Here is a 20,016-nt window from a genome sequence, read left to right on the forward strand (position 1 = left end):
TATCTGGAAAGGAGAGCCAATACCCAGTTCTATACAGTTTCCACCCTATTAAGATGAGTATCTGACACTGACAGTAGTAAATATTACCAACACTTGCTACTCACAGTGCTGATCTGAATCGCCATGGGTACTGACAGATGCGATCTCTGCTCTGTAGGAGTGTGCAAACTAGTGCCTATCTTTGGTCCAGTTAGTAAATACTGCCATGTGGTGGTGCTGGTGAGATCGGTGAGAAACAACATTATACAAGTGCCATAGTAAGTCCCAGGAGGGAAATACTATTCATTTCTCATGACTTGCCTTGAAGAATGTTCCCTTAGGAAACTCTCTACCCCTCAAAAGGTGTGTGCAGGTGGAGGGCGATGGGTTAGAACCATCAGCACTGGTCTAAGATGCCTGCTGATTTTGTATAATGTTGCTCACACATTTTCCAAGGGCTGGAACAAGGACAGTGCGGCTCCAATGCTGTGGACAGGCTCACATGCGCATACTAAAGGAAGGATCAGGGGCTTTGGAGAATATAGACACAAGGAAGTGCTGAGAACAACAAAACCTGGGGAGGCAGGAGGACAGGAGGGCGTGTTCTCCTGAGTGAAAGATGTGACCAGAGTAGCAGTCTGAAAACAAGGTGACAACCAGTAAAAGGAACATTTCCCAGAAGCAAGACTACTTCTATGTCAGTATTCTCGAAGCAGCAAGAGGAGGGGAGCCAAAGGTAGTGCAGCCTACTCATAGACACAAGCTGCTGGACACCAAAGGCTATCACTAGGAGATAAGGCTACAGAAGTTTTCAAGGAATAATAATAATAGTAATAATAGTAATAATAATAATAAATAATGATACTGATACTAGTTAATAATAATAATAACTACTAAGAGCCACAGAACTACCCACCAATACCACCAAGCAATAACTATTTGGGCAGAAAATAGTTAGTGATAAAAACTATGGGTGTCAGGGGACGGAGCAGCAAGGAAGTATAAGAGGCCTGTCTGCCTGCTGATGAAGGGCTTCCCTTAAGAAGCATTTCAAAGCATTTAACAACAGAAGGGAGTGGGAGGGGGAAAAGGAGAGGGAAGGAGGGGAGGGGGAAAGAGGAGAAAAGGAAAAGGAAGGGAGAGAGGGGCAAGAAGGGAGGAAAAAGGAAGATTTTTAGTTACTTTTCCATTGCTGTGATAAAATACCTTGGCAGTACAACTTAAGGATGGTTTCTTTTGGGTCACTGAGGGTACAGTCCATTGCACAGGGGAATCATGGCAGCAGCAGCTGGAAGCAGTTGGTCCACTGCATCTGCCGTCAGTAGGGAGACAGCTGTGGGAGTCTGTAGTCAGCAGTTCTGCTCTTTGAAGACTCTGGGACCCAAGCCTGGCCATGGTGCGCTATCCAGTTTGAGGATGCTCTTCGGATCTCACTTAACCTAGGCAATGTGATACCTCACAGGCATTCCCGGTGGGTAAATGATCCCGCACAGGTATGCCCAGAAGCTTGTGGCCCAGGGATTCCAGGTCTTCCTAACTAGCACTAACCATCCAAGAAGGATGGAGGAAAGGAGGAAGACAGAGTCACAAAGGGGATCTGGAGGCTGGGTGTGTGTTTTGAGTGTGACCAGATGTAGGGAAGGAATCGTGGAAAGCAGTGAGGCCTTCTAGAGTCACGAATTAGAATGGGACCCAGAGAGACCAGTCAGTTGTCAATCTAAAGTATGAAAACCTGCTTCTCTAGTTAACATGAGGATAACTATGTTCACCTGCTTATCTTTTCTTGCTCCAGAATGAAGAAATTCAGTTTCCTCACATTGGTGAGGGCTGAACAGAGGGTCTTGTTTGTACCTTAAGAATAAAAAAGCACACCGGCGGATCCCGGACCTCAGCAGCTCTCTGCTCCCAAACCCCGTGGGAGAGAGACCTCACCGCCTGATCAAGTGGGCACTCCTGAGGCTGCAGAGCGGAGGAGACCACCAACACTGCCCACCCCTGCCCACATCCCTGGCCCAAGAGGCAACTGTATAAGGCCTCTGGGTTCCCGTAGGGGAGGGCCCGGGAGCGGCAGGACCCCTGCGTCTGAGACACTGCCGGAACCTGAAGGAAACAGACCGGATAAACAGTTCTCTGCACCCAAATCCCGTGGGAGGGAGAGCTGAACCTTCAGACAGGCGGACACGCCTGGGAAACCAGAAGAGACTGCACTCTGTGCACATCCAGGCGCCAGAGGAAAACACCAAACGTCATCTGAAACCCTGGTGCACGGAGGCTCCCGGAAGGAGCGGCACAGATTTTCCCGGTTGCTGCCACAGCGGAGAGGACTTAGGCAGTACCCCACGAGCAAACTTGAGCCTTGGAACCACAGGTAGGACCAACTTTTCCCCTGCAAGAAACCTGCCTGGTGAACTCAAGACACAGGCCCACAGGAACAGCTGAAGACCTGTAGAGAGGAAAAACTACACGCCTGAAAGCAGAACACTCTGTCCCCATAACTGGCTGAAAGAAAACAGGAAAACAGGTCTACAGCACTCCTGACACACAGGTTATAGGACAGTCTAGCCACTGTCAGAAATAGCAGAACAAAGTAACACTAGAGATAATCTGATGGCGAGAGGCAAGCGCAGGAACCCAAGCAACAGAAACCAAGACTACATGGCATCATCGGAGCCCAATTCTCCCACCAAAGCAAACACGGAATATCCAAACACACCAGAAAAGCAAGACCTAGTTTCAAAATCATATTTGATCATGATGCTGGAGGACTTCAAGAAAGACATAAAGAACTCCCTTAGAGAACAAGTAGAAGCCTACAGAGAGGAATCGCAAAAATCCCTGAAAGAATTCCAGGAAAACACAATCAAACAGTTGAAGGAATTAAAAATGGAAATAGAAGCAATCAAGAAAGAACACATGGAAACAACCCTGGACATAGAAAATCAAAAGAAAAGACAAGGAGCTGTAGATACAAGCTTCACCAACAGAATTCAAGAGATGGAAGAGAGAATCTCAGGAGCAGAAGATTCCATAGAAATCATTGACTCAACTGTCAAAGATAATGTAAAGCAGAAAAAGCTACTGGTCCAAAACATACAGGAAATCCAGGACTCAATGAGAAGATCAAACCTAAGGATAATAGGTATAGAAGAGAGTGAAGACTCCCAGCTCAAAGGACCAGTAAATATCTTCAACAAAATCATAGAAGAAAACTTCCCTAACCTAAAAAAAGAGATACCCATAGGCATACAAGAAGCCTACAGAACTCCAAATAGATTGGACCAGAAAAGAAACACCTCCCGTCACATAATTGTCAAAACACCAAACGCACAAAATAAAGAAAGAATATTAAAAGCAGTAAGGGAAAAAGGTCAAGTAACATATAAAGGCAGACCTATCAGAATCACACCAGACTTTTCGCCAGAAACTATGAAGGCCAGAAGATCCTGGACAGATGTCATACAGACCCTAAGAGAACACAAATGCCAGCCCAGGTTACTGTATCCTGCAAAACTCTCAATTAACATAGATGGAGAAACCAAGATATTCCATGACAAAACCAAATTTACACAATATCTTTCTACAAGTCCAGCACTACAAAGGATAATAAAGGGTAAAGCCCAACATAAGGAGGCAAGCTATACCCTAGAAGCAAGAAACTGATCATCTTGGCAACAAAACAAAGAGAATGAAAGCACACAAACATAACCTCACTTCCAAATATGAATATAACGGGAAGCAATAATCACTATTCCTTAATATCTCTCAATATCAATGGCCTCAACTCCCCAATAAAAAGACATAGATTAACAAACTGGATACGCAACGAGGACCCTGCATTCTGCTGCCTACAGGAAACACACCTCAGAGACAAAGACAGACACTACCTCAGAGTGAAAGGCTGGAAAACAATTTTCCAAGCAAATGGTCAGAAGAAGCAAGCTGGAGTAGCCATTCTAATATCAAATAAAATCAATTTTCAACTAAAAGTCATCAAAAAAGATAAGGAAGGACACTTCATATTCATCAAAGGAAAAATCCACCAAGATGAACTCTCAATCCTAAATATCTATGCCCCAAATAAAAGGGCACCTACATATGTAAAAGAAACCTTACTAAAGCTCAAAACACACATTGCACCTCACACAATAATAGTGGGAGATTTCAACACCCCACTCTCATCAATGGACAGATCATGGAAACAGAAATTAAACAGAGATGTAGACAGACTAAGAGAAGTCATGAGCCAAATGGACTTAACGGATATTTATAGAACATTCTATCCTAAAGCAAAAGGATATACCTTCTTCTCAGCTCCTCATGGTACTTTCTCCAAAATTGACCATATAATTGGTCAAAAAACGGGCCTCAACAGGTACAGAAAGATAGAAATAATCCCATGCGTGCTATCGGACCACCACGGCCTAAAACTGGTCTTCAATAACAATAAGGGAAGAATGCCCACATATACGTGGAAATTGAACAATGCTCTACTCAATGATAACCTGGTCAAGGAAGAAATAAAGAAAGAAATTAAAAACTTTTTAGAATTTAATGAAAATGAAGGTACAACATACCCAAACTTATGGGACACAATGAAAGCTGTGCTAAGAGGAAAACTCATAGCGCTGAGTGCCTGCAGAAAGAAACAGGAAAGAGCATATGTCAGCAGCTTGACAGCACACCTAAAAGCTCTAGAACAAAAAGAAGCAAATACACCCAGGAGGAGTAGAAGGCAAGAAATAATCAAACTCAGAGCTGAAATCAACCAAGTAGAAACAAAAAGGACCATAGAAAGAATCAACAGAACCAAAAGTTGGTTCTTTGAGAAAATCAACAAGATAGATAAACCCTTAGCCAGACTAACGAGAGGACACAGAGAGTGCGTCCAAATTAACAAAATCAGAAATGAAAAGGGAGACATAACTACAGATTCAGAGGAAATTCAAAAAATCATCAGATCTTACTATAAAAACCTATATTCAACAAAACTTGAAAATCTTCAGGAAATGGACAATTTCCTAGACAGATACCAGGTATCGAAGTTAAATCAGGAACAGATAAACCAGTTAAACAACCCCATAACTCCTAAGGAAATAGAAGCAGTCATTAAAGGTCTCCCAACCAAAAAGAGCCCAGGTCCAGACGGGTTTAGTGCAGAATTCTATCAAACCTTCATAGAAGACCTTATACCAATATTATCCAAACTATTCCACAAAATTGAAACAGATGGAGCCCTACCGAATTCCTTCTATGAAGCCACAATTACTCTTATACCTAAACCACACAAAGACCCAACAAAGAAGGAGAACTTCAGACCAATTTCCCTTATGAATATCGACGCAAAAATACTCAATAAAATTCTGGCAAACCGAATTCAAGAGCACATCAAAACAATCATCCACCATGATCAAGTAGGCTTCATCCCAGGCATGCAGGGATGGTTTAATATAAGGAAAACCATCAACGTGATCCATCATATAAACAAACTGAAAGAACAGAACCACATGATCATTTCATTAGATGCTGAGAAAGCATTTGACAAAATTCAACACCCCTTCATGATAAAAGTCCTGGAAAGAATAGGTATTCAAGGCCCATACCTAAACATAGTAAAAGCCATATACAGCAAACCAGTTGCTAACATTAAACTAAATGGAGAGAAACTTGAAGCAATCCCACTAAAATCAGGGACTAGACAAGGCTGCCCACTCTCTCCCTACTTATTCAATATAGTTCTTGAAGTTCTAGCCAGAGCAATCAGACAACAAAAGGAGATCAAGGGGATACAGATCGGAAAAGAAGAGGTCAAAATATCACTATTTGCAGACGACATGATAGTATATTTAAGTGATCCCAAAAGTTCCACCAGAGAACTACTAAAGCTGATAAACAACTTCAGCAAAGTGGCGGGGTATAAAATTAACTCAAATAAATCAGTTGCCTTCCTCTATACAAAAGAGAGACAAGCCGAGAAAGAAATTAGGGAAACGACACCCTTCATAATAGACCCAAATAATATAAAGTACCTCGGTGTGACTTTAACCAAGCAAGTAAAAGATCTGTACAATAAGAACTTCAAGACACTGAGGAAAGAAATTGAAGAAGACCTCAGAAGATGGAAAGATCTCCCATGCTCATGGATTGGCAGGATTAATATAGTAAAAATGGCCATTTTACCAAAAGCAATCTACAGATTCAATGCAATCCCCATCAAAATACCAATCCAATTCTTCAAAGAGTTAGACAGAACAATTTGCAAATTCATCTGGAATAACAAAAAACCCAGGATAGCTAAAGCTATCCTCAACAATAAGAGGACTTCAGGGGGAATCACTATCCCTGAACTCAAGCAGTATTACAGAGCAATAGTGATAAAAACTGCATGGTATTGGTACAGAGACAGACAGATAGACCAATGGAATAGAATTGAAGACCCAGAAATGAACCCACACACCTATGGTCACTTGATTTTTGACAAAGGAGCCAAAACCATCCAATGGAAAAAAGATAGCATTTTCAGCAAATGGTGCTGGTTCAACTGGAGGGCAACATGTAGAAGAATGCAGATCGATCCATGCTTATCACCCTGTACAAAGCTTAAGTCCAAGTGGATCAAGGACCTCCACATCAAACCAGACACACTCAAACTAATAGAAGAAAAACTAGGGAAGCATCTGGAACACATGGGCACTGGAAAAAATTTCCTGAACAAAACACCAATGGCTTATGCTCTAAGATCAAGAATCGACAAATGGGATCTCATAAAACTGCAAAGCTTCTGTAAGGCAAAGGACACTGTGGTTAGGACAAAACGACAACCAACAGATTGGGAAAAGATCTTTACCAATCCTATAACAGATAGAGGCCTTATATCCAAAATATACAAAGAACTCAAGAAGTTAGACCGCAGGGAAACAAATAACCCTATTAAAAAATGGGGTTCAGAGCTAAACAAAGAATTCACAGCTGAGGAATGCCGAATGGCTGAGAAACACCTAAAGAAATGTTCAACATCTTTAGTCATAAGGGAAATGCAAATCAAAACAACCCTGAGATTTCACCTCACACCAGTGAGAATGGCTAAGATCAAAAACTCAGGTGACAGCAGATGCTGGCGAGGATGTGGAGAAAGAGGAACACTCCTCCATTGTTGGTGGGATTGCAGACTGGTAAAACCATTCTGGAAATCAGTCTGGAGGTTCCTCAGAAAATTGGACATTGAACTGCCTGAGGATCCAGCCATACCTCTCTTGGGCATATACCCAAAAGATGCCTCAACATATAAAAGAGACACGTGCTCCACTATGTTCATCGCAGCCTTATTTATAATAGCCAGAAACTGGAAAGAACCCAGATGCCCTTCAACAGAGGAATGGATACAGAAAATGTGGTACATCTACACAATGGAATATTACTCAGCTATCAAAAACAACGAGTTTATGAAATTCGTAGGCAAATGGTTGGAACTGGAAAATATCATCCTGAGTGAGCTAACCCACTCACAGAAAGACATACATGGCATGCACTCATTGATAAGTGGCTATTAGCCCAAATGCTTGAATTACCCTAGATCCCTAGAACAAAGGAAACTCAAGACGGATGATCAAAATGTGAATGCTTCACTCCTTCTTTAAATGAGGAAAAAGAATACCCTTGGCAGGGAAGGGAGAGGCAAAGATTAAAACAGAGACTGAAGAAACACCCATTCAGAGCCTGCCCCACAGGTGGCCCATACATATACAGCCACCCAATTAGACAAGATGGATGAAGCAAAGAAGTGCAGACCGACAGGAGCCGGATGTAGATCGCTCCTGAGAGACACAGCCAGAATACAGCAAATACAGAGGCGAATGCCAGCAGCAAACCACTGAACTGAGAATAGGTCCCCCGTTGAAGGAATCAGAGAAAGAACTGGAAGAGCTTGAAGGTGCTCGAGACCCCAAAAGTACAACAATGTCAAGCAACCAGAGCTTCCAGGGACTAAGCCACTACCTAAAGACTATACATGGACTGACCCTGGACTCTGTCCCCATAGGTAGCAATGAATATCCTAGTAAGAGCACCAGTGGAAGGGGAAGCCCTGGGTCCTGCTAAGACTGAACCCCCAGTGAACTAGACTATGCGGGGAGGGTGGCAATGGGGGGAGGTTTGGGAGGGGAACACCCACAAGGAAGGGGAGGGGGGAGGGTGATGTCTGTCCGGAAACCGGGAAAGGGAATAACACTTGAAATGTATATAAGAAATACTCAAGATAATAAAAAAAAAAAAAAGAAAAAAGAAAAATAAGATAATACCCTAGAGATCATTAATAAAATTGTTTAAAAAACTTTTTGGATGATCTGCATATATAAAAAAAAAAAAAAAAAAAATAAAAAAAAAAAAAAAAAAAAAAAAAAAAAAAAAAGAATAAAAAAGCAGAGACACGCCTGGGAAACCAGAAGAGACTGCACTCTGTGCACATCCAGACGCCAGAGGAAAACACCAAACGCCATCTGGAACCCTGGTGCACGGAGGCTCGCAGAAGGAGCGGCGCAGATCTTCCCGGTTGCTGCCGCCGCGGAGAGGACTTAGGCAGTACCCCACGAGCAAACTTGAGCCTTGGAACCACAGGTAGGACCAACTTTTCCCCTGCAAGAAACTTGCCTGGTGAACTCAAGACACAGGCCCACAGGAACAGCTGAAGACCTGTAGAGAGGAAAAACTACACGCCCGAAAGCAGAACACTCTGTCCCCATAACTGGCTAAAAGAAAACAGGAAAACAGGTCTACAGCACTCCTGACACACAGGCTTATAGGACAGTCTAGCCCCGGTCAGAAATAGCAGAACAAAGTAACACTAGAGATAATCTGATGGCGAGAGGCAAGCGCAGGAACCCAAGCAACAGAAACCAAGACTACATGGCATCATCGGAGCCCAATTCTCCCACCAAAGCAAACACAGAATATCCAAACACACCAGAAAAGCAAGATCTAGTTTCAAAATCATATTTGATCATGATGCTGGAGGACTTCAAGAAAGACATAAAGAACTCCCTTAGAGAACAAGTAGAAGCCTACAGAGAGGAATCGCAAAAATCCCTGAAAGAATTCCAGGAAAACACAATCAAACAGTTGAAGGAACTAAAAATGGAAATAGAAGCAATCAAGAAAGAACACATGGAAACAACCCTGGACATAGAAAATCAAAAGAAAAGACAAGGAGCTGTAGATACAAGCTTCACCAACAGAATACAAGAGATGGAAGAGAGAATCTCGGGAGCAGAAGATTCCATAGAAATCATTGACTCAAGTGTCAAAGATAATGTAAAGCGGAAAAAGCTACTGGTCCAAAACATACAGGAAATCCAGGACTCAATGAGAAGATCAAACCTAAGGATAATAGGTATAGAAGAGAGTGAAGACTCCCAGCTCAAAGGACCAGTAAATATCTTCAACAAAATCATAGAAGAAAACTTCCCTAACCTAAAAAAAGAGATACCCATAGGCATACAAGAAGCCTACAGAACTCCAAATAGATTGGACCAGAAAAGAAACACCTCCCGTCACATAATTGTCAAAACACCAAACGCACAAAATAAAGAAAGAATATTAAAAGCAGTAAGGGAAAAAGGTCAAGTAACATATAAAGGGAGACCTATCAGAATCACACCAGACTTTTCGCCAGAAACTATGAAGGCCAGAAGATCCTGGACAGATGTCATACAGACCCTAAGAGAACACAAATGCCAGCCCAGGTTACTGTATCCTGCAAAACTCTCAATTAACATAGATGGAGAAACCAAGATATTCCATGACAAAACCAAATTTACACAATATCTTTCTACAAATCCAGCACTACAAAGGATAATAAAGGGTAAAGCCCAACATAAGGAGGCAAGCTATACCCTAGAAGAAGCAAGAAACTAATCGTCTTGGCAACAAAACAAAGAGAATGAAAGAACACAAACATAACCTCACATCCAAATATGAATATAACAGGAAGCAATAATCACTATTCCTTAATATCTCTCAATATCAATGGCCTCAACTCCCCAATAAAAAGACATAGATTAACAAACTGGATACGCAATGAGGACCCTGTATTCTGCTGCCTACAGGAAACACACCTCAGAGACAAAGACAGACACTACCTCAGAGTGAAAGGCTGGAAAACAACTTTCCAAGCAAATGGTCAGAAGAAGCAAGCTGGAGTAGCCATTCTAATATCAAATGAAATCAATTTTCAATTAAAAGTCATCAAAAAAGATAAGGAAGGACACTTCATATTCATCAAAGGAAAAATCCACCAAGATGAACTCTCAATCCTCATTTTCGATTGGTTTATATACAAGTGTGCAATTTCTAAGCTTGAAAGTAAAATGATGCTATCTGGTGCTGGATAGAGGAGCCTTATTTTTTATTATGGCAGCTTGCTATTTTTGTAACATGGTGATTTGGTTGAACACATTAAAGTACAGTAGTAACTGATCTCCCCCTCTTCCTGGATGAGTGAGGAGATGATTAAATGTTGATGTCAGCATCCATGAGCATATTCAGATGAGCTTCTGCTTCTGTTGAAAAGGATGCTGTGTTTGATTGTGGTCCGAAGCTTTGAAGCACTCCTTGGCATCTCCTTCCTTGGAGGTCTCACTATTTAAACATAACAGATTTGATAGCTTGTTGGTAAGGTGAGGTCCAGCTTGTCTCCACTAGGTCATCTTCATGTGAATCCGGTGGTTATACGGTTTTGTTCTAGGGATATTTCATTTTTTTAATAACGGTTTTAGCTGACATTCATGGAGAGAATGAATCCTTCGAAGTGTGCCACTAGTGAAAGGAAATCCTGTCTAGAGTATGTTTCTTTACAAAGCTGTGTCACACCATCCTTTGGGCCCTCTGCTGGAAAAGTAGAATCAAGTCTCAAATAATGCCTTTTAAATTGTATCCTCTAGTATTATAGATGTAGGACAGTACTGTATCATACCTCTGTGGATGTAAAATAGCTTGTACCTGCTTTATGATACGTAGTAGTGACCGTGCTTTATCAGAGCTGTTTTTAGTGATGTTGCTCAGAATGTTTTCTTTCCAGATGATGATTGAGAAGCTAATTTAAAAAAAAATGGTGCCAGGTACCACAAGAGTAACAGAACTGTGCTGTTTTCTCGGGTTTTGTTTTTTTTACTTTTTTTTTTTTTTTAATGGAGTGTGCTGGATGTCTCTACAGTTTTGTTCAGATGACTGCAGAACCTGGAAAAGCTGTTGCTGCTGTTGATGCATAACACACTGCTATTATTGGTCTTTTTATATAAATATAAATATATATATACAGATATATAATTTGAATTTTTTGAAACTTTACCTGTGCTGTCAACTTTGGAAAAAAGTATCCCCGTTTACTGTGTTGAGTTGGCACTGTACAGAAATTAACAGCCATATTGGTCTAGAAATGTTGAACTTAAGTTTTTTCCATTTGTACAGGGGTAACACACTGTATTAAATATGTAAGGTCTTATATACGTGGGTTTGTTTACAAAAACTAATAAAGTATTCTCTAAATAAAAAAAAAAAAGAATAAAAAAGCAAGGTAGCAGACCAAGAAAGAACAGGGGGAACCAGGATATCCTCCTGAAAACCACAAACAGAATTTGCTACAAAGAATTCAATCTCGGTTACTGCTGGTGGAAGACTGAAGTGTTGAATCTCTTCTGGAATACGTTGTAGTAATACATTAAGTTCTTCAAAGTCCAATACATGGACTTGATACTTTACTTTTGAAAGTTAAAGAGAGAGAGCAAGGGGATGGGGGGAGGAGAGAGAACTTAAGCATAAAGTCAAAACATCACATTTTAAGATAAAGTTGATGTTTCATAAAATGGATGGAAGCCAGTGTATATATAATAGAATAATACACAGCTATCAAAACCTACTGAGTTTTGCTTGGCAGTGGTGGCACAAGCCTTTAATGCCCAGGACTCACGAGGCGGCAAAGCTTACAGACATCACTAAGAAAGAAAAGCTAGGACGCTAGAGGATGAACAGGACTTTCATAGGGCTCGGTATGAAAAAGAACTTACCTAGCAAAAGAACTTCCCAAATTCAACAAGATGATAATATTTCAATTCAAAAAAAAAAAAAAGGACACAATCAGGTATTTCATCACATGTATAAATAGGGGCTGGTGAGAGTTCTTGCTGCTTTTGCAGAGAATCTGAGTCTGGTTCCCAGTAACCCTATCAGGTGGCTCACAACTGCTTATAAATCACGGGGATCTGGTGCCCTCTTCTGACCTCGGTGGGCACTTGCACTCACATGCCCATACTTACACATAGATAAACACATATAAAGAGTTGAAAATAAAATAGTGTATTTTTTTTAAATATACAAATGGCAAAAACCAACTCTACATGTTTGGCATCACTAGGTATTGGGGAAATGCAAATTAATAGCAGTGAGATCATTCCATGGATCATAAGTGGCTGACTAGATTTGGCAGCTCTTGTGCAATGAACCTCTCTGAAACTGTATTACACAGTGGGCACACCCATCAATAAGAAGAAGGTAACAATGATGCAATTCACTTTGAGAACAGTTGTAGCTTCTTAAAAAGTCAAACAGGAGCCTGCCATGTGATAGCCACTTATTACATTTCTATCTACTTATGCAAGAGATGCAGACACACATCTTTACAAAGACCTGCACATGAGTGTCCAAAGCGGCTTTGTTTTAATAGTCAAAATTAAATATAACCCATTGCCTATCAATGGGGACACAATTCGCTAGTGAACAGCGGTAAGGAATGAACAACAGACATTTGTAGAAACATGAATAAACTTCAGAACAGTTAATTAAGTTTGCTGAAACAAGCCAGGTTAGAAAAGATACGTATTGTGTGGTTCCATTCATATTATGTCTAGGAAATGTGAAATACACTACAAGTTCAGTACAGGGAGGAGTGATCACGAAGGCTACTCATGAGGCAGCAGGAACCATAGATAAGCTTAGTGTGGGATGCTGAGATGGCCTCACCGTGGTCCATATGGTACCCTGTATGCTTCACATCTGTCTACTTTATAAAAACCAGTCACACCTCAACAAAGCTTTGAGAAAACAAAATGGCAGTTTTTGTACTGAAAATATCAATGGACAGAAAAAACTAATGTCCAGATGGACTTACTGAAATCTCAAGAGAAAACACTGTAAGAATGGACAAGCTGTGATGGGTAGAAGGACAATGTCTTGAAATGACTAAAATCTCTCCTTCCCATTCAGAGTGGGAGACAGTGTGAGAAACTCAGTGTGGCTCGAGGCCTTCAGCCCTAAGTAGGAAGGACACACATCTGAGAGGCCTTGGAGCCGCATTCTCAGCTGTTCTCCTGGGAGGGGCCAGTGTGGCTCGCCTGCTGCTTAGGGACTGGCAGACCACACCACATGATTTAAAGGCTCCAGGAATACACTCTAACGGAACTGAGACCTGAGGATAATAAATAGTTCTAGGATACATTCCATTTATTAAATACCAAAGAAGTATCTGCCGCTGTGTCTGGGTGTAGCTTTTACACTGCTTTAAATACCTTCCTTATTAATACCTTCCTTTAAATACCTGTCTTGCCTTCCAATGACAACCCTTTTGACTTGACTTTCAGTATTTGGCCAAACAACACGAGATGTTCAATATCTCATTATAAAGCTGGCTTTGTGTTTGGCGATTTTGCTCGATGTAGGCTAACGTGATGCTTGCTAGATATTATGCTAGGCATAATAAATACATTTTCTGCCACAATAAAGCACATTACTTTGTATGCTAATTTAGAAAACGAATTTGAAAATTAAATTTTCGACCTGCAGCACTGATGAGCTTTAAGCTTACAGCAAGACTATGGTCCATCTACTGCAGGACCTAAAGCATTTGTGTGCTCGTAAGCAACCACCTTCCAAGCAAAGACGGCAGTGGTAACTGGCAGACATGTTCCACCAGGAACATCTCCATCTAGTTTCAGAACAAGCAACATGTGACGTCTTATTTTTATGAATTATACTTCTGTTATTTTTTTATTTTAAACACCAGAGCCAAGACAAGCGTGACCAAAAGAACAAATGTGAGGCCTACCTGGGCAGGTATTCCAGGTAGAAGGAAGTAGAAACGGGGCTGGGTAACTGCAAGAGATACGTTATATTTCCAACAAAATATAAAAAGTGGAGACTGGAGCTATGTGTTTAGATGAGTGAAGAGGTCGTGTTACCAGACAATGAAACCTGCATACGGGCCCCATTCCCAAGACTGTTGGGAATGAGTCAGTCCCTATGTGTCTCTGCTGCTTTATAAAACAGCATGGAGTGGACATTACCTTCTGGTTTACAGCTAGCCTAGCATTTAAAAAAACAAAGAACTTCTTCAATTACAAAACTGTAAACTCACTTTGTTGTGCTTGCTGACAGGTGATAACCAAGAGGTCTAACAAAACCTCTCCAATAAGAAGCTTAGGGCCCCAGCAGCTAAGGCAGCCCCTTTTCACCAACCCAACTCCTCAGTGTGCCCCATACCTCTGGGCCCTTGTCCTACTCTGACATGCTGGAGTCAGTTTATACTCCTAGATAGTGTGACTACAGGACAGCGATCTTCTGGCATTTCCCTTTGCACACTGCTCCTTTAAAAGTTTACTTGAATAACAAAAATTCTCAATCTGACTCAGGCTAAAGCAGTGCAGGAGACAACCACAGAGATGAACTGCTTCTGAGAATAAGGGCTGCTTCAAACACTACCTGAACAGTATAACTCTGTGCAGTTTATTCTCTCTTAAAAATTGTATGTAATACATGTACGTATGCATGCATGCACACATGTGGGTCCTGGGGATTGGACTCAGGACATCAGGGCTGGTGGTCGCCATGAGAAGCTTATTTTTCTTCAACATCTTCTTTAGAAGGACGGGAGTGGATACTTAATCTACAAAGTTGTGTTAGCTAAACAGAGTAACAGTGTCATCTTCCTGAGGGCTTAGTATACACATCTACCGCATTCAGTGGGCTACTCAGCAAAAAGTGCTGCTGTACTATGTCCTGATAGGTATAGGACTAGGGCTGGTGAGGTGGCCCTGTGGGAAAAGATGTTTGCTGAGCAAGCCCAGTGACCTGTGTTCAGTCCCTGGAACCTAAGTAAAAGGTAGAAGCAGAGAATCAACCCCACAAAGTGGTCTTCGGACCTCTACATGTGTGTCATGATACATGTATGTCCCTCCCATATCATACACACATTTACACAATAATGGTAATTTATAAAAATAAGAAGTGACCCTTCCTCCTGTTACAGGCTCTTATACAGACCACAGTCCACAGAGAAAGAAAAAGAACATTTCATATAAAAGGCTTACACACTCAAACAGTGAAGTGGCATCTGGAGAAGTAATGTGCTTGTGACTGCACATCTGTAGACAGGCAGAGTATATCTTGGATTTTATGTACTTGCAGTCACAGTAAAACTCGAATCACAACTAAAAGAAACTATTTTTTTTTTTTCGGAGCTGGGGACCGAACCCAGGGCCTTGCGCTTCCTAGGCAAGCGCTCTACCTCTGAGCTAAATCCCCAACCCCAAAGAAACTATTTTTAAGTGAAATGGGACGGCAACTTGGGCAACAGTTTCTAAATAATACTTTTACTATTTTTACATTCTTGTTTACTCCTTGCAAAAGACATTTCTAAACTAGATGCAATTTTAAGTAAGTAAATTTATATTAGGTTCACCTTGTCAAAACATCACTGTTAATACCAACACAGTATACGTTAATCTGTAGTATTTCCATGTATTGGCTGCATTATTGGTCTTCTTTATCTTCTGAAACGGTTTTATTGGCATTGATCATAAAGGAATGCTATGTGGACTTTAATGTATATATTTCTATATATTCATATGTGTGCAACGCTGAATGTAACTTTGCATGTTGTAAGAAACACACTGCCAATTTTTGACTATCCAGGTAAATGGGAAGTAGAAAAAGCCACAAATAATCACGAAGAAACCAAAATCAACCCGATAGATGCTCATTGGTAGTTCTTTTGCATGCTGAACAAAATCTGATTTCGATGATATAAAGCCATGGTTTGATTCAGCTCAGGGAAGACAGGTAACAGTGGCGTCAGAAATGACAAGGAACAGCAGAGAAGCTCTCAGGCACAGGATTTAGACTGCGTAAGACCAGGATCTTGCTTCTACTGCCCATGTCATCTCAGCATTTAGAATATGGAACACATAGGAGGAACTGGATCAAGTATCTGTTGAGTGTATAGAAGAGAGGAAGAGGAAGGAAGGGGAAGAAGAGGGCCCTTTCCACTGTTGGCCTAGTGGATGACGAAGAAGACAGTTGTCTCTATGAATGACCGAGGATGGACAGATTTGAAAATTCTCTGCAGTTTCCGCTGCATATTTAGCATGTAAGGAGGTAAGGTCCTTTTCTTGACTTGGCCCATTCTCAATGGATACCAGGAAGCTATAGTCATTGTGCCACCTTGTGGTCATGACTAGAAAGTTCATTTTCCTTAATGGAACAGATACCCTCCTCCCCCTAGTCTGCACTAAGGCACCAGGGATGCATGAGAAGAAACTTAAAAACAAATGTCAGTCGTCCCACGTAAAGTGTCACTGGGAACACAGATACCTATAGTCTGTAGGGGGAATGTGTGCCAAAGGAGTACTGAAAATTTATCATCATTGACAAACTAAAACAGAAAGTAATACAGGTTAGGAGCAAAGAAAATTCACAGAAAGGGCAGATCTGGGGGAGGGGAGGTTCAGAGTAGGGGTACAAGAGAACAGGACTGGAGTTGGGGGTGCGCGAAGCTTTAAAGAACCAGGTTTTCCTCGATGGGAGCCATGGAAAGGAGTATCAAATGAGGCTGTAAAGAAGGCAGCAGTTAGACTTGGTGGCGGCGGCGATGGTGGCGGGGGCAGTGGCGGCTGAGGCAGTGGTGGTGGTGAAGGTGGTGTGTGTGTGTGTGTGTGTGTGTGTGTGTGTGTGTGTGTGTGTGTGTGTGTAAGCAGTCTCATCTGGGGACACAGGACAATGTGGTCTGGGAAGGGATTCAGCTTTCCTCAGCTTCAGGCTCCTCAGCTATAAAGAGAGAAATCAAACCCTACTGGCCTGCTGTGGGCGGTAAGCAGCGGATAGGCTAGGGTACATTCTATAATGAGTAGCACTGGCAGTCAGTAGAACTTTATGTAAGTGGGACAAAGGTTAGTAACGTGCAATCACTGAACTGCAGCTTATTCAATAGCTCCTGGAAAATGAGCAGTTACTTTAGTTTGTAAGTGTTGTCAATTCCTTTATAGTTATTTCTCCCTAACCTCTTTCAACCTCAAGATCATGTAGGGTCAGTCTTTCATTTCTTAACCCTTTCCCAAAAAGGTTCGATATCTTCCTAGGCAATTGAGTGAGGACAAGATCCCACCAGGCTGGGATCACTTTTGACTCTCTCTCCTAAGTAGATCCAGGAACGTATGGTGACAGGAACAGACAGATGGACAGCATGAAGGCCAGAGATCAAGAAAAGAAACACTACTCTAAGCTTAGCCCTGCTTTTCCAGACCTGGCCCTTGTGTGTGGGAGAGGTGAAGGCATGATCGGCCAGACCTGTAACGCCTAGCAGAGCCAGAACCCTTTGTGGAGTAGACCAATTAAAGTTATGGGTTTGTAGCATGGCTGTGCCTGGTGTTTCAAAGTTGTCATTGTAGACGTGTTCTTAGCTCTGGGTCTCCATCAAGTTTGTATCCATGGTGGGAGGAATAACTAGTCCATGCCTGTCCTAAACTATCACAGGCTGTACTAGGAGAACAGCCGGGTTGAACCAGGGGCAGCCAAGACCCAAGGGTGGTTGAACTACACAGTGGATGCTTTTGTTGGGTGGTATCCCCTGGAATAGCGATTCTTGATTGTAGAATGGACCCTGGAGCCCTTAGATTACAGTACCTACCATCTAGTAGGCTGAAGTGGTGGAAGACGGGCAATGGGTATAAGAGGTAGGAAGCAGTGTGGCTAAGCTACTACTACATTGAAAGATAAGCAAGTAAGAGGGACGTAGCTGTCCCCACAGGGAGGCCCTGCACTCACTGTTGGGCACTGCTTTCGGATCTGGGACCTCTTAAGTAAGTGAAGAGGTCAGGTGCCTTGCTCTGGGGAAAGGGGACAAGGCCTGATAATTTCACATTGAGAAGTCTCTTCCTCTCAGAGAAAGAACTGGAAGAGCTTGAAGGGGCTCGAGACTCCATATGAACAACAATGCCAAGCAACCAGAGCTTCCAGGGACTAAGCCACTACCTAAAGATTATACATGGACTGACCCTGGACTCTGACCTCATAGGTAGCAATGAATATCCTAGTAAGGGCACCAGTGGAAGGGGAAGCCCTGGGTCCTGCTAAGACTGAACCCCCAGTGAACTAGACTGTTGGGGGGAGGGCAGCAATGGGGGGAGGGTTGGGAGGGGAACACCCAAAAGGAAGGGGAGGGGGGAGGGGGATGTTTGCCCAGATACCGGGAAAGGGAATAACACTTGAAAAGTATATAAGAAATACTCAAGTTAATAATAATAATAAAAAAAAAAGAAGTCTCTTCCTCTACTCCCGAGGGTCCCAGAAGGGAGCAAAGGGAGCACACAGGATTGTCAGAGGAGTTGGGGGAATACAGTGCGTGCTCTCTGCTCCACCTTGGAGCAGCCTCAGTGGGGCTACTCTGTCCAGTACAGGCTGATGGAGAATGTTGATCCTTTCCCAGGGTCCCGTAGCAGAGATTTGATGCTGAAATCTTCCCTGGATGGTTGTGGGACCCTGGGTGGCTCATAGGGCAGAGCATGGAGCACCAGGGGCTCAGGTCCTTGCAAAAGCTGTGTGTGAGCTCTGGGTCTGCCATCACTGGCACAGGGCAGTGTCCTGAAGGCAAGATACCTATGCTGGGATCAGACTCACAGCCACTGCCTAGAAGTTGCCCTTGCTTTGGGGCTCCACATGGTCCTTGGGCACCTTAAAGTAGCAGGGGTTAGAGGAAAGGTTGAGGCCCATGGAGCCCTTCCAGCTCTCATACTTGTCCCTGAAGAAGGGGACCACCATCTAGACCTGACAGATGATGGTCTGGGTCAGCTTCAGCCAGAAGAATGTAGCCTGAATTTTCAAAGTGGTCATAGCCAACAAGGTGTAGAGGGATAGCTCTTCTTCCTCCTCTTGGGGGCTCTGAGGGAGGCTCTTCTTTTTGGGACCTCACATGAGGTAAAGCACCATGCAAGGGAGGCAGCCCTGGGATAGGACATGTCCCAGCAGAGGGCTCGGGGTGGCCAGACTGCACCCGTGGAGGCTGGGTCCCAGCCTGAGGCCATGATAGCAGAGATTTCAAGAGCAGGGTGAGAATTGGGATGCAGCCTAGTGGTGGGATGCTTGCCTAGCATGGAGGAGGCTCTGTCTTCAATAGCTGGTTCTACAAAAATACACATAAAATAATGAAAATAAACAAAGCTCAGGGTGTGCAGAGAGAAGGACGGTGGCAGAGTGTGGGAAGGAACCCAGTGCTGGGAATAAACAGGACAGACAGACAAGGAGCTGTAAGGATGCTTACTACATAGGATGAAAACTCAAGAAGCTGAATGGTCCTAGGAAAATGGGCTGTGTCAGGAAGAAACTGTCCAAGGCGGGCCCCCTTGGCGCTCGCCCACTCCTTGCCACCAAGCTGGCTCGGACTACTCTTCCAGATGCCCCTTTCCAGCAGTAGCCTTCCTTACTTCTCCCCACCTCAGAAGATTCCTCTCTCCTGCTTTGTTTTTTTTGCGGGGAGGGGGGCTCTCCAGAGCTTTTAACAATCTGGAAAGAGCTGACTTTAGGGTAACAGCAGATGTTTGAGGGCAGAACCGGGGAGTAACCCAAGCCCAAATCCGGACAGGCACTGAACTCACAGTCACTTGGCACTTGCTACTTCTGTATTACCTACTAATGTCACTGCCCTTAGTCATCAGGGTGGCCAGGAATGCAAAGCAGAGGAACAGTCTTCCAGATCGGGAATGGTGAGGGCTGCTGAGCATGTGTGAA

General features: G+C 42.8%; 1 protein-coding gene across 7 annotated transcripts in view; it reads right to left on the reverse strand.

The window, feature by feature from the left end:
* The window catches only part of Plag1 (PLAG1 zinc finger), a 54,676-nt gene that overhangs the window by 19,462 nt on the left and 15,198 nt on the right, over window positions 1-20,016 (reverse strand). The window lies entirely within an intron of this gene.

The sequence above is a fragment of the Rattus norvegicus genome, chromosome 5 (genome assembly GCF_036323735.1).
Source record: "Rattus norvegicus strain BN/NHsdMcwi chromosome 5, GRCr8, whole genome shotgun sequence".
NCBI lineage: Eukaryota > Metazoa > Chordata > Mammalia > Rodentia > Muridae > Rattus > Rattus norvegicus.